At 40.6% G+C, this 12,353-nt stretch overlaps 1 long non-coding RNA gene across 1 annotated transcript; it reads right to left on the bottom strand.

Moving 5' to 3' along the window:
• Positions 1-5,057: 5,057 nt before the first annotated feature.
• LOC309629952 lies at positions 5,058-12,145 on the bottom strand. The gene is made up of 2 exons (XR_014245321.1): positions 6,000-12,145; positions 5,058-5,875 (listed from the first exon to the last, which is right to left on the bottom strand). It is a non-coding gene; the product is annotated as an uncharacterized lncRNA (long non-coding RNA).
• Positions 12,146-12,353: the final 208 nt, after the last annotated feature.

Here is a 12,353-nt window from a genome sequence, read left to right on the forward strand (position 1 = left end):
GGTCCTGCTTCTCTCACGTGACTACCCAGTTCTCTTAATTATAGGGCTTAATTAGTCCCTGGTAACTGAGTCCACCTGACATTAATTCCTCTCTATAAATGGTAGTCTCCTTCTCCCAGCGGTAGTGAGGATGGTTGTCGTGTCCTGCTCTCTGTCTGCCGCACATTTGCGTGAGAGTCCCCCTGTCTGGTAAGCCATTGATGTCTCTGCTCTTCCTTCAGTCTCTAGGCTGGACGACTACAAGGCTTGCAGGTCTGCAGTGTGCAGCCCAACAGCCAGGCAGCAAGCACGTTAGCCACAGGGCCAAGCAGTACTCACGGGGTGAGGCTCACGGGCTTCTGCTCCCACCCTGGGTGGTTCCACCTCTGAACAGCATATGTGCTCCTGGGGTGTCTCAAAAGTTGACAAAGGGAAGAAACGTGAAGCAATCTACATCTTAAAAATGCAGCACTGGTTGAGTGTTCAGACCTTAGCTCGTCAAAGCCTCTAGCTCTGTATCAGAATTATTGAGGGTCAGGCTTTTGGTGGAATATATAAATTGGAAGCCTCACGAGGGCAGGGAATGTCAGTACTTTCTTGGCTGCCGTATCCCCATTGCCTAGACCTGTGCCTGGCTCACGGTAGGGGCTCAATAAATACTAGACGAAGGAGGAAGGAATCTGGACTGTGTGTTTTGTTAGCCTTCAGTGCAGATAGCTGGGCCTTGCCTGGCTGGTGCCTTTGTGAGCCCTGCACCCCCCAGGGTGATGGTATTTGTAGTGTGGCCTTTGGGTGGGTCCCTCATATTCTCCCGTTCTTCTTTGTCTCTGATACAGTAAGAAGATGGCCATTCGCAAACCAGGAAGAGAGTCCTCACCAGAGTCTGGCCAAGCTGGCACCCTAATCTCAGACTTCCAACCTCCAGAACGGTGAGAAAATAAGTTTCTGCTGTTTAAGGCACCGAGCAATGGGATTCTGCTATGGCAGCCCCAGCTGACTAAGATAATACCCCACATCGGCTTTTCTCATACAAACTTGACTGAGGGTTAGGCTATTCATAGCCACGCTGGTCACCCGGCCACAGGTCCTTGACAGAACAGTTCTGTACAGGACTTAAAAAAAAAAAAAAAAGAGGGAAAAAAGAAAGCCATGTCCTTCCATTGTGCCGCATCTCTGCAAAACTGAGGTTCTTATTAGGTACTCATTCAAAGGGCAGACATCGGTAGGACTGTAAGCAGGGCTTGGCAAGGTGAGCCTTTCTAAGGGGCAGCGCTCTTAATTAGAGGGCATTTTGTTTCAACCACAATCTCAGTGGATCATATGAGTGGGAATCATAACATCACTCCTCATTCCACATGCCAGGAAGTATGTGTGTCTCTCCACCTTTTCCCCTTAGGCAGCTTAGGTTAGTTGTGGGAAAATTCTTATTTCCTGGACAGAAAATCTAAGGCAGGCAGACGGATGTTTGATAACCTGTAAGGAAATATATTGGAGAATCTTAAATGGGACAGGATTCTAGCATTAACCTTTTTTCAAAATCTTGTGTATTTCTTAAACACAAACATATCTTTCATTTTTCTTTGGAGGGTATTTTACAAAAGGCCTGGAAAATATATGGTATGAAAAGGAGTATCTTGAATCCTTCAGATCAACTTTGGTCCTTACATCTTAGAAATCATGTGTTTCAAATAAATCTTGAATGCCTCTAGTCACTCCCAACTTGGCTTTGTACTTTCCTCCCAGGTTTGGAGAGGGCACCTGCTCAAATGGCCCAGTCTAGGGGGGTCAGGGTTTTGTGCAGCTCTCGGAGGGAGGGTCTTGTGTGACTACCAGGCCCTTTTACTAAGAGTTAATATTTGGAAGTTTCCACTTGTAGAGCCTGGGCCTGAGAAGAAACCCCTTGGCGGACTCAGCAAAGTTCTCCTGAACCTGGTACCGCTGGTTCTGTTCCACACAGGACAACCCAGTCCCACAACATTCTTCCCCAGAGTCAGAAGTTCACTTAGGCCCTGGGTTTGCTGAGATCAGAGCAGGGAACTCTATGAAAGGCCACCCAGAATGAATTCCCTGGAGGTGGTATGTCTGGCGGGGAGGAAGTAGTGAGCTGACAATCGAGGCTGTCTTTGGACAGATGGCCCTGCAAGGGCTGCTTTCTCCAGGGCCTTCAGATCTAGAGGACCAGGCCCAAGGGTGCCTTCAGGACTGCTCTACGGGGGTGCGCGGGGCCAGCCATGCAGCTGGAGGTGGGGGCCAGCTGGGAGACTTGTCTAGGAAGCTGCACTTTTATAACACTTGAAGGTTGAGAAAACCCTCGCTGTCCATTTAAAGAATTGGCAAAGGTGCCTCCAATGAGGATTAAAGGGGTCTAAACCCCAGAAGCCTCCCCTTGACAGGGCACTGGCTCATGAAAGCCTACATGCAAGTTCTATATAAGGAACTGAGTAGCAGGCTTCTCTAAGAATTCTGAGAAACGTACTTTCTTGGACAATGAAGATGAATCTACTTCCTGTATTAAGACTGAAAAATCTTTTCCAATGGGAAAATTCACATGGTATCGCCTGGATCTCCCAGAATATATATCGTCCAGAAAGCTCAAATGGCATTTTCATGTCTTCCTGATGCCAAGCCAGTTAATGGGCAGCGAGAAATATTCATACCAAGTCATTACTAAAGTTTCCTACACAGCTGAATCTAATTAATTAGGCCTAGCCGAGCCTGCCGACCATACCGGGGACCCAGCGAATAACCCACAGAGGATTTAGAAACACCCTTTCGACAATCACTCATTTATTACCACCTGTATTCAGTGAATCACCTCTACAGCAGATACCACCTGACAGAACTTCCTCAAAAGAGGGCACTTTATGAACTGAAAGTCAAAAACCACTTCTTTATTTTTCATTAAGAATATCTCTCTATTCTCTTAATAGCCATAGCAATGGTGCTTGATACTCTTCAAACCACTTTACAAATATTAATTTCTGTTCCACTTTGACCCATAGTTTGCTCAGAGCTAAGGATAATGTGATTTTTTGTTCGGGCCCAAATCAAAGAACTGGATGGTTTCTACCAGCCCCATTTGTTTTCCTCAAAATTGAGGGAGCCTGTTTTCTCTCTGAGGCCTGTAAAGTATTCCCAGAATGTGTTAGAAACTCCTCTGAGCAACTCCCATCCCCTTTCTTGGAGGGCTCTGGAAAGTTATTCCAGAGCAAACTCACATCCATGGGTAACAAAGGTACCTTTGAAGCCAGGGTTTCACTCAACACACACACTGTTGAGTGTCGATTCCGTGCCAGGTTCTGTTCAAAGTACTGGGTCGTCATGCTTCCTGTTCTCCCAAGGCTTACCCTCTAGTGAGGGGTGGCAGGGTAGGGAGAGAGAATAAACAAAGAAGCAAGGTAATTTTCTGATAGCGATAAGTGACGGTGATACACAAAGGATAGTGGGCTAGAGTGTGCTTGGGGATGTGTGTTTTGGGTGGTCAGGGAAGCTTTGTGGAGGGAATAACAACATTTGAGTTGAGACCTGAGTGATAATATTATGTCAGTTGTGTTATATTCTGATATTCTCTATATTTAATGCAATTCCACAAACACAAACTCAAATAGAGCAAAGAGACTGATTAGGAGAGCATTGCTCGTTCATACTTTTTTTTTTTTTTGAGTTGGGGGAGGTATGCAAGGAATGCTTGTAAATTGGTTCAGTCTCTAAGGAGGTCAAAATTGCAATATCTACTAAAATTAAAAATACATTATTGGGAATTCCCTGGTGGTCCAGTGGTTAGGACTTGGTGCTTTCACTCTCGGGGCCTGGGTTCGATCCCTGGTGGGGGAACTAAGATCCCACAAGCTGAGCTGCATGGCCAAAAAAAAAGAATTATCCTTAGACCCAAGATACATGGGTATCTATCTGTCTATCTATCTATATATCTATATATATGGATATTTACCACAGCATAGCTTATAATAGCAAAAGACCATAAACAACCCAGAAGTTCATCACTAGGAGATTGGCTAAGTAAATTATGGAACATTCATATGAGAGAAATTTCTTGTCATTAAAAAGAATGAGGTTGAGCTCCAAGATAAATTTAAGCGAGGAAAAAACATGCAAGAATTATGTTCAACATGCTATCATCTTTGAAAAATAATATATATACACATTATCTTTGGAAGGGTATACAAGAAACTAAGTTTTTGCCTCAACAGGGGTTAGGGGAGAATTAGGGAAACTCTATATATTCTCTTGTAACTTTTGCATTTTTTACTTGTGCATGTCTTAGCTATTTGATAAACATGTTGAAAAATAGAGCATTGCAGTATAATTATATATAATCTTCATACAAAGTTCTTTTCATGTGTACTTATACATCACAGTTCTGGCTGGAATTAATTTCAAATGTTAAAAGTGGAAAAGCTTCTGGACTTCCCTGGTGGTGCAGTGGTTAAGAAATCCGCCTGCCGGGCTTCCCTGGTGGCACAGTGGTTGAGAATCTGCCTGCCAATGCAGGGGACACGGGTTCGAGCCCTGGTCTGGGAAGATCCCACATGCCACGGAGCAACTAGGCCCGTGAGCCACAATTACTGAGCCTGTGCGTCTGGAGCCTGTGCTCCGCAACAAGAGAGGCCGCGATAGTGAGAGGCCCGCGCACCGTGATGAAGAGTGGCCCCCACTTGCCACAACTAGAGAAAGCCCTCGCACAGAAACGAAGACCCAACACAGCCATAAATAAATAAATCTTTAAAACCCCAAAAGTTAAAAAAAAAAAAAAAAAAAAAAAAAAATCCGCCTGCCAATACAGGGGACATGGGTTCGAGCCCTGGTCCGGGAAGATCCCACATGCCACGGAGCAACTAAGCCCCTGTACCACAGCTACTGAGCCTGCGCTCTAGAGCCCGCGAGCCACCACTATGGAACCTGCGTGCCACAACTACTGAAGCCCACGTGCCCTAGAGCCCATACTCCACAACAACAGAAACCACCGCAATGAGAAGCCTGCGCACCACAACGAAGAGTAGACCCCGCTCACCGCAGCTAGAGAAAGCCTGAACGCAGCCAAAAATAAATTTATTAAAAAAAAAAAAAGTGGAAAAGCTCCTAAAATCAGTGTATAATCATCTTCTTGGCTGGTTCAATACGTGGGCATTTCTTAGTCAGGCTTAAATATGGCTTCTGTAAGGGAGTTTAGGAACTGTTTCAGGAAAGGCATTTTCTCTTAGGATGGACCTCCTTTTTTTGGAAGACAGGGCACTCATTTCTAATCCATGCGAAGATTTGAACAACTAACCTGACCAATGTTCAGATAAAGAATTGGAAAAAGACTTTTCTTGAAAAATACTGTCTAATGCATATACGATATTACAATTTTCTTCTAAGTTGTAAGAGGCCTTGGTTTCCAAGAATGAACTTGTTCCAGCAGGAAGGTCTTTCTTAGCTCTCACAGCTATTTCATGTTCTGGTCCATTTATAATTATGGCCCGATAAGGGTCTTCAGCAACCAGTAAAATTTTTAAGAAATACGATGGAAATCAAATGTTTTTCAGATGTCTGTGGTCGGAGCATAGTCTGTGGTTTCCTACATTGCTGTGCCACGGAGGACAGCAAATAATACTTATAACCTCTATTCCTCATGGTAATAAAATCTGCCCCATGTTAAATAAATCATTTATGCATATAAAAGTTTATTGAAAAGAATTTGCCATCGATAATCTGCAAGAGCCATGGAAATGACATTCAGTATCTATTTTAAAAATGCATTAAATATCTAGTAGAAGCATGAGGAATTAACTTGCTTGCAGGCAGAATTTCCATCAGCTGTAAGGTCGCTGTGAGAATGCAGGCTGAGGCAGAGGCTGGGGAACTGGCAGAGTGACCTGAGGTCTGAGTCCCAGTGCGGCTGCAGGAAGGAGAAATGGCTCATTAGAAAAAACCGTGATAACACCCCAGGGAACAGCTGCATGTGAAGTTGAGTCAGAGCACAGCCTGACCAAGGAGGGGCACACGAGACAGAAATGGCTCACCTTCAACACGTGGCAGCAGCTTTGAATGCTCCATTCAAGAAGAGGATGCCATCCATTCCTGGCAGAGTTTCCCTGCTCTGGGAAGCCGGTACAGATGAGAGGTGTTTCCGAAAAGACTCTGGACTCCCAGGCCGTTGGGCTTGCACTACAGCACGAGCCCCAGGGAAGAAGGCCAGAGTCAATATCACGGGAGGCCTTTCCAGCCGGCAAGTTATCCATTAAAATGTGGGTCACTGGAGAGGACTGGGCTGACTCCAGATCAGGGTCCCCTGTCCTCGTGATCAGGTTTCAGGGCAGGCTTTGGTGGCCCTTGAAGACACACACCCTCTGGTATTCTTGGAGGAGGGAGGGGAAAGGTTGTGGTGTGGGCCCTGGCTAGTGGAGGTGGAGAGAGAGAAACCTGAGAAAGAATAATTCACACGACTCTAGAAATCAAGACTGAGATTGGCTGTCACAAAGAATGGCTGCTCTTAGAGGCAGTAAATATGTCTGAGAGTCCTGTGGAGATGCAGGAGTGTGAATAATCTTGAGTTTCGACTTGTATTTTCCATCTTCTGTTTTTGAGATCCCTCTTTGCAGTCAGCCTGGAATCAGATGACTTTCTTGATGAAGCATATTATGTCACTAAGGTCAAGGTCTTCAGTATTAAAGACAGATTATTAATTCTTCATTTGTCTTAGAATCATAGAGTTAGAAGTCTTAGTAGAGATCTGACCTACTCATTTTACAGATGAGGAAACTGAGGCCTAGAAGGGCTGGGTAACTTGGATAAAGCTATCAGCAAAGCTGGGACTAGAGTTTAGCTTTTCTTTCTCTAAGCAGAGTCCTTTGCTACTTGAAAAGTAACATTAATTTCCTACTTTTACATTTTACTCACACCTCTGTTCACTCCGTTTCAAACTGTGTGGTCCATTTCCCTATCCCAAAGAGAAGTGAATATGTTGATTCAGCAGGAATTTTCAGAGAGCTAGCACAAACCTATATATAAGGCTCACAAAGATTAGTGTGACCGGAAGAATCTTAACTGACAAATAATATCCAGGTTTAACAACACTTGAGATATATAAAATGATACCAGCTCAAACATATGAAATACAAAAGATAGGATTAGCCTTTGTTTTCAGGGGAAGCCATGCCTGCTTGAGGACTACATGTCATCCGCTGGCTGATATCTTGACATGGTCTGGGATTCTGCCCTTAATCATTGTAGGTAATATTTATGCAGTGCCAAGTGAAAAGTGATTTGGCCTTTTCCAGTTCAGTAAGTCTGAACAAACCACATAATTTGGCATGAAGTAGGTTGTGTTTTACCAGAATTTTCCAGTTCTGCAGTCTGTGTTGATCAAATCAACTAAATCATTGCCACTCTGGCTATCTGTGGAAAAAACGCAATTAAAAAAACTGGTTGCTTACCTTGCATCTCCTTATGTAGCACATCTCCTGGTGATGGCGAAATATCCCTTTCTCCTGAGTCATAGTAATTTCCTCCCTCCCTCACTTGGGGTGGTGCTGAGATGCACACGGACACTTTGGAGACATACACTGCCTTATATTTTTATGTGTCTGTCTGATTTTAGTTAATCTTAAATTAACCTTATTCCTTAAGAAAGAGTCCCAAATCTTGTGGCACTTCTTCTTTACCTCTGCATTCATTCACTCAGCAAACATTATTTGAATGTTCATGACACTTGGTTTCTAAGAAAAGAAAAAAAAAAAGGGTACTAACAATATAAACATACCCTCATGGAGCTAGCTCCCAGTCTACTGGTAGAGACATACCTTTAATTAAATCATAACAACAGAGTGTGGTAAGAACACAACAGACTTTGGATGGATGGTGATTAGAAAGTCTGTCCAAAGCCCAAGCCCTGTTCGGTTTCTTCTTCCATTGGTTCACCTCTGTAGTCTTTGACCTTCATCCTTGAAGGCCGCCATCACATTGCCGCCCCCCACACTCAACCATCTGAAAGTTGGCTAGTGTTAGAGGCCGTAAAGCTCCCACAACCTGCTCCTTCACTTCACCTCCCATTTTTTTTTATGATGATGAAAGCTTGATGGTATTCATATTGCTTAATTTGTGTCTTGCTTTATTTTTATTTATTTATTTATTTATTTATTTATTTATTTATGACTGTGTTGGGTCTTCGTTTCTGTGCGAGGGCTTTCTCTAGTTGTGGCAAGCGGGGGCCACTCTTCATCGCGGTGCGCAGGCCTCTCACTATCGCAGCCTCTCTTGTTGCGGAGCACAGGCTCCAGACGCGCAGGCTCAGTAATTGTGGCTCATGGGCCCAGTTGCTCCGCGGCATGTGGGATCTTCCCAGACCAGGGCTCGAACCCGTGTTCCCTGCATTGTCAGGCAGATTCTCAACCACTGCGCCACCCGGGAAGCCCTCACCTCCCATTTTTATCCCAATGACCTGCTTTCACAGCCAGATGTGCAATAGTTTTGAGTGAAGACCTCCAAAGTGGGGTGCAAACAATGATCAATTGAGATGAAAGACAAAAATTTGGAACATCTATTTACATTCATTTTTAATCTAAAGATATTTAAGAAAAATCTTGTTTCTCCAACTTTGAACTTTGACACTGGCACCCTCATCAGGCCTGTCTGTTGGATGGGGACACATCACATACAGTAGACATAGTACCCTCGGGAAAAAGTGAGAGGTTCCCAGAGGAGACGGAGGCACTAGCACTCTTTTCCCTTTTGGAGTAACATACGGCAGGTTATCTGCGCTTCGTTGAGTGGATTTAAGGATTATACCACCCTAAGTCTTGCGTCCGCAAAGTATGGCCACATCCAAATCCCACCTGATACCTGTTTTTGTAAATAAAATTTTATTTACACAGCATGCTCCTTGGTTTAATATTATCTATTTAGTATCATCAACAGCTGAGTTGAGTAGTTGCAATAGAGACTGTATGGCCTGGAAAACCTAATATATTTACTATCAAGGCCTTTACAGAAAACATTTGCCAAACCCTGTCTAAATAGTTTCATTTTTGTGAAATTTTATAAGATAGGTATGGGAGGATTGTGACCATGAAAATCTTTGTCTCTTACCTAGATTCACTGGTTATCTCATGATAAAATGCTTAAAAGAAAGGTAACATTAAAGATGAGTTATACATTCTTATTTTTATGAAAACACTGATGCTTCAAAGTTTCTGACTTTTTCTTCTGATGACAAGTAGCTGACGCTAGTGACTTAGAAGACATTTTTGAAAAAACACGAAACAAACATTTTTGTCTTTTCAAGTGACACTGTCTTTTCACTTTTAAACTATGCATAAGAAATACTTATATATTTCACAAGACACATACTTTGGAGAGAACATTTTGAAAAATAATATTTTGATGTGTTTCCATTTTATGTGATTCTGTTTCTAAAAAAAGGATATCACATAAAAATATTCTCGTGCATTCTTAGAAACATTCGGAAGTGAAATTTTCCGTTTAAAAGTCATCTAAATGAAGAGTTTCGATGGAATTTGAAGGCATAGGTTAAAAATATAAAAATACAACACTTCTCTATTAGTTCGCAAGATGACTGACATCTGGAAATATGAATATTTACTAGCTGAATTTCAACAGAAATCTTTGTCTAGGAGGTTAAGAATGAAAAAAATGGGTATCATGATTTAGTAAGCTTCGTCAGTGATAGACATCCTCCATTTGAATATATTCATGATATACTTTTTCCAGCTACTATTATTATTTTTTAGTAAGAACAAAAATATTTGTGTACATTTAATAAATAAAAAAACACTACATTTCTTGTTTTTAAAACAGTTTTTAAATTTAATTTTTATATTAGAATATAGTTGATTTACAATGTTGTGTTAGTTTCAGGTGTACAGCAAAGTGATTCAGTTATACCTATATCCATTCTTTTTCAGGTTCTTTTCGCATATAGGTTATTACAGAATATTGAATAGAGTTCCCTGTGCTATACAGTAGGTCCTTGTTGGTTATCTATTTTATATCTAGTAATGTGTATATGTTAATCCCAAATTCCTAATTAATCCCTCCCCCCATCTTTCCCCTTTGGTAACCATAAATTTGTTTTCAATATCTGTAAGTCCGTTTCTGTTTTGTAAATAAGTTTATATCATTTTTTTAGATTCCACATATAAGTGATATCATATGGCATTTGTCTTTCTCTGTCTGACTTACTTCACTTAGTATGATAATCTCTATGTCCATCCATGTTGCTACAATGGCATTATTTCATTCTTTTTTATGGTTGAGTAATATTCCATTGTATATATGTACCACATCTTCTTTATCCGTTCCTCTGTCCATGGATATTTAGGTTGCTTCCATGTCTCGGCTATTGTAAATAGTGCTACAGTGAACATTGGGGCGCATATATCTTTTCAAATTATGGTTTTCTCTGGATATATGTCCAGGAGTGGGACATGGTAGGTCTATTTTTAGTTTAAGGAACCTCCATACTGTTCTCCATAATTGTTGTACCAATTTACATTCCCACCAACAGTGTAGGAGGGTTCCCTTTTCTCCACACCCTCTCCAGCATTTATTGTTTATTTTCTCCACACCCTCTCCAGCATTTATTGTTTGTAAACTTTTTGATGATGGTCATTCTGACTGGTGTGAGGTGATACCTCATTGTAGTTCTGATTTGCATTTCTCTAATAATTAGTGATGTTGAGCATCTTTTCATGTGTTTTTTGGCCATCTGTATGTCTTCTTTGGAGAAATGTCTATTTAGATCTTATACCCATTTTTTGACTGGGTTGTTTGTTTGTTTTTTTAATATTGAGCTGCATGAGTTGTTTGTATGTTTTGGAGATTAATCCTTTGTTGGTCACTTCATTTGCAAATATCTTCTCCCATTCTGTGGGTTGTCTTTTCTTTTTGTTTATGGTTTCCTTTGCTGTGCAAAAGCTTTTAAGTTTCATTAGGTCCCATTTGTTTATTTTTGTTTTTATTTGCACTGCTCTAGGGGGTGGAACCAAAAAGATCTTGCTGCGATTTATGTCAGAGTGTTCTGCCTATATTTTCCTCTAAGAGTTTTATAGTATCTGGCCTTACATTTAGGTCTTTAATCCATTTTGAGTTTATTTTTATGTATGGTATTAGGGTGTGTTCTAATTTCATTCTTTTACATGTAGCTGTCCAGTTTTCCCAGTACCACTTATTGAAGAGACTGTCTTTTCTCCATTGTATATTCTTGCCTCCTTTGTCATAGATTAATTGACCATAGGTGCTTGCATTTATTTCTGAGCTTTCTATCCTGTTCCATTGATCTATATTTCTGTCTTGTGCCAGTACCATACTGTCTTGATTACTGTAGCTTTGTAGTATAGTCTGAAGTCAGGGAGCCAGATTCCTCCAGCTCTGTTTTTCTTTCTCAGGATTGCTTTGGCTATTCGAGGTGTTTCATGTTTCCATACAAATTAAAAAATTTTTTGTTCTCTGAAAAATGCCTTTGGTAATTTGATATAGATTGCATTGAATCTGTATATTATCTTGGTAGTATAGTCATTTTCACAATATTGATTCTTCCAATCCAAGAACATGGTATATCTTTCCATCTGTTTGTGTCATCTTCAATTTCTTTCATCAGCATCTTATAGTTTTCAGAGTATAGGTCTTTTTCCTCCTTAGGTAGGTTTATCGCTAGGTATTTTATGCTTTTTTGATGCGATGGTAAATGGGATTGTTTCCTTAATTTCTCTTTCTAATCTTTAGTGTATAGAAATGCAAGAGATTTCTGTTTATTAATTTAGTATCCTACAATTTAACCAAATTCATTGATGAGTTCTAGTAGTTTTCTGGTAGCATCTTTAGGATTTTCCATGTATAGTATCATGTCATCTGCAAACAGTGACAGTTTTACTTCTTCTTTTCCAATTTGGATTCCTCTTATTTCTTTTTCTTCTCTGATTGCCATGGTTAGGACTTCCAAAACTAAGGAAGTTAAGAATGAAAAAATGACTATCATGATTTAGTAAGCTTAGTCGGTGATGGACATCTTCCATTTGGATATATTCGTGATATGCTTTTTCCAGCTACTATTATTATTTTTTAGTAAGAATAAAAATATTTGTGTACATTTAATAAATATAAAAACACTACATTTCTTGTTTTTAAAACATTTTAAAAATTATTTACTTCATCTCTTTCTTTTCTATTTTCATGTCTATTTTATAATGCATATAATTTATTAGTGGAGAAGGAGATATGTACATTATATATAATTTATGAGTAAATAAATATACAAAGATTGTGGTGCATGCCTCCAAAGTTTTTAATGATAGGAATGTATCATCACAATGTTTGGAGACCAGTGGTTTTTGAGTGTGAGTTTAGAATTTAGCAGATAG

The sequence above is a fragment of the Balaenoptera borealis genome (assembly GCF_965194805.1).
Source record: "Balaenoptera borealis genome assembly, chromosome: 5".
In the NCBI taxonomy this organism is placed as follows: domain Eukaryota; kingdom Metazoa; phylum Chordata; class Mammalia; order Artiodactyla; family Balaenopteridae; genus Balaenoptera; species Balaenoptera borealis.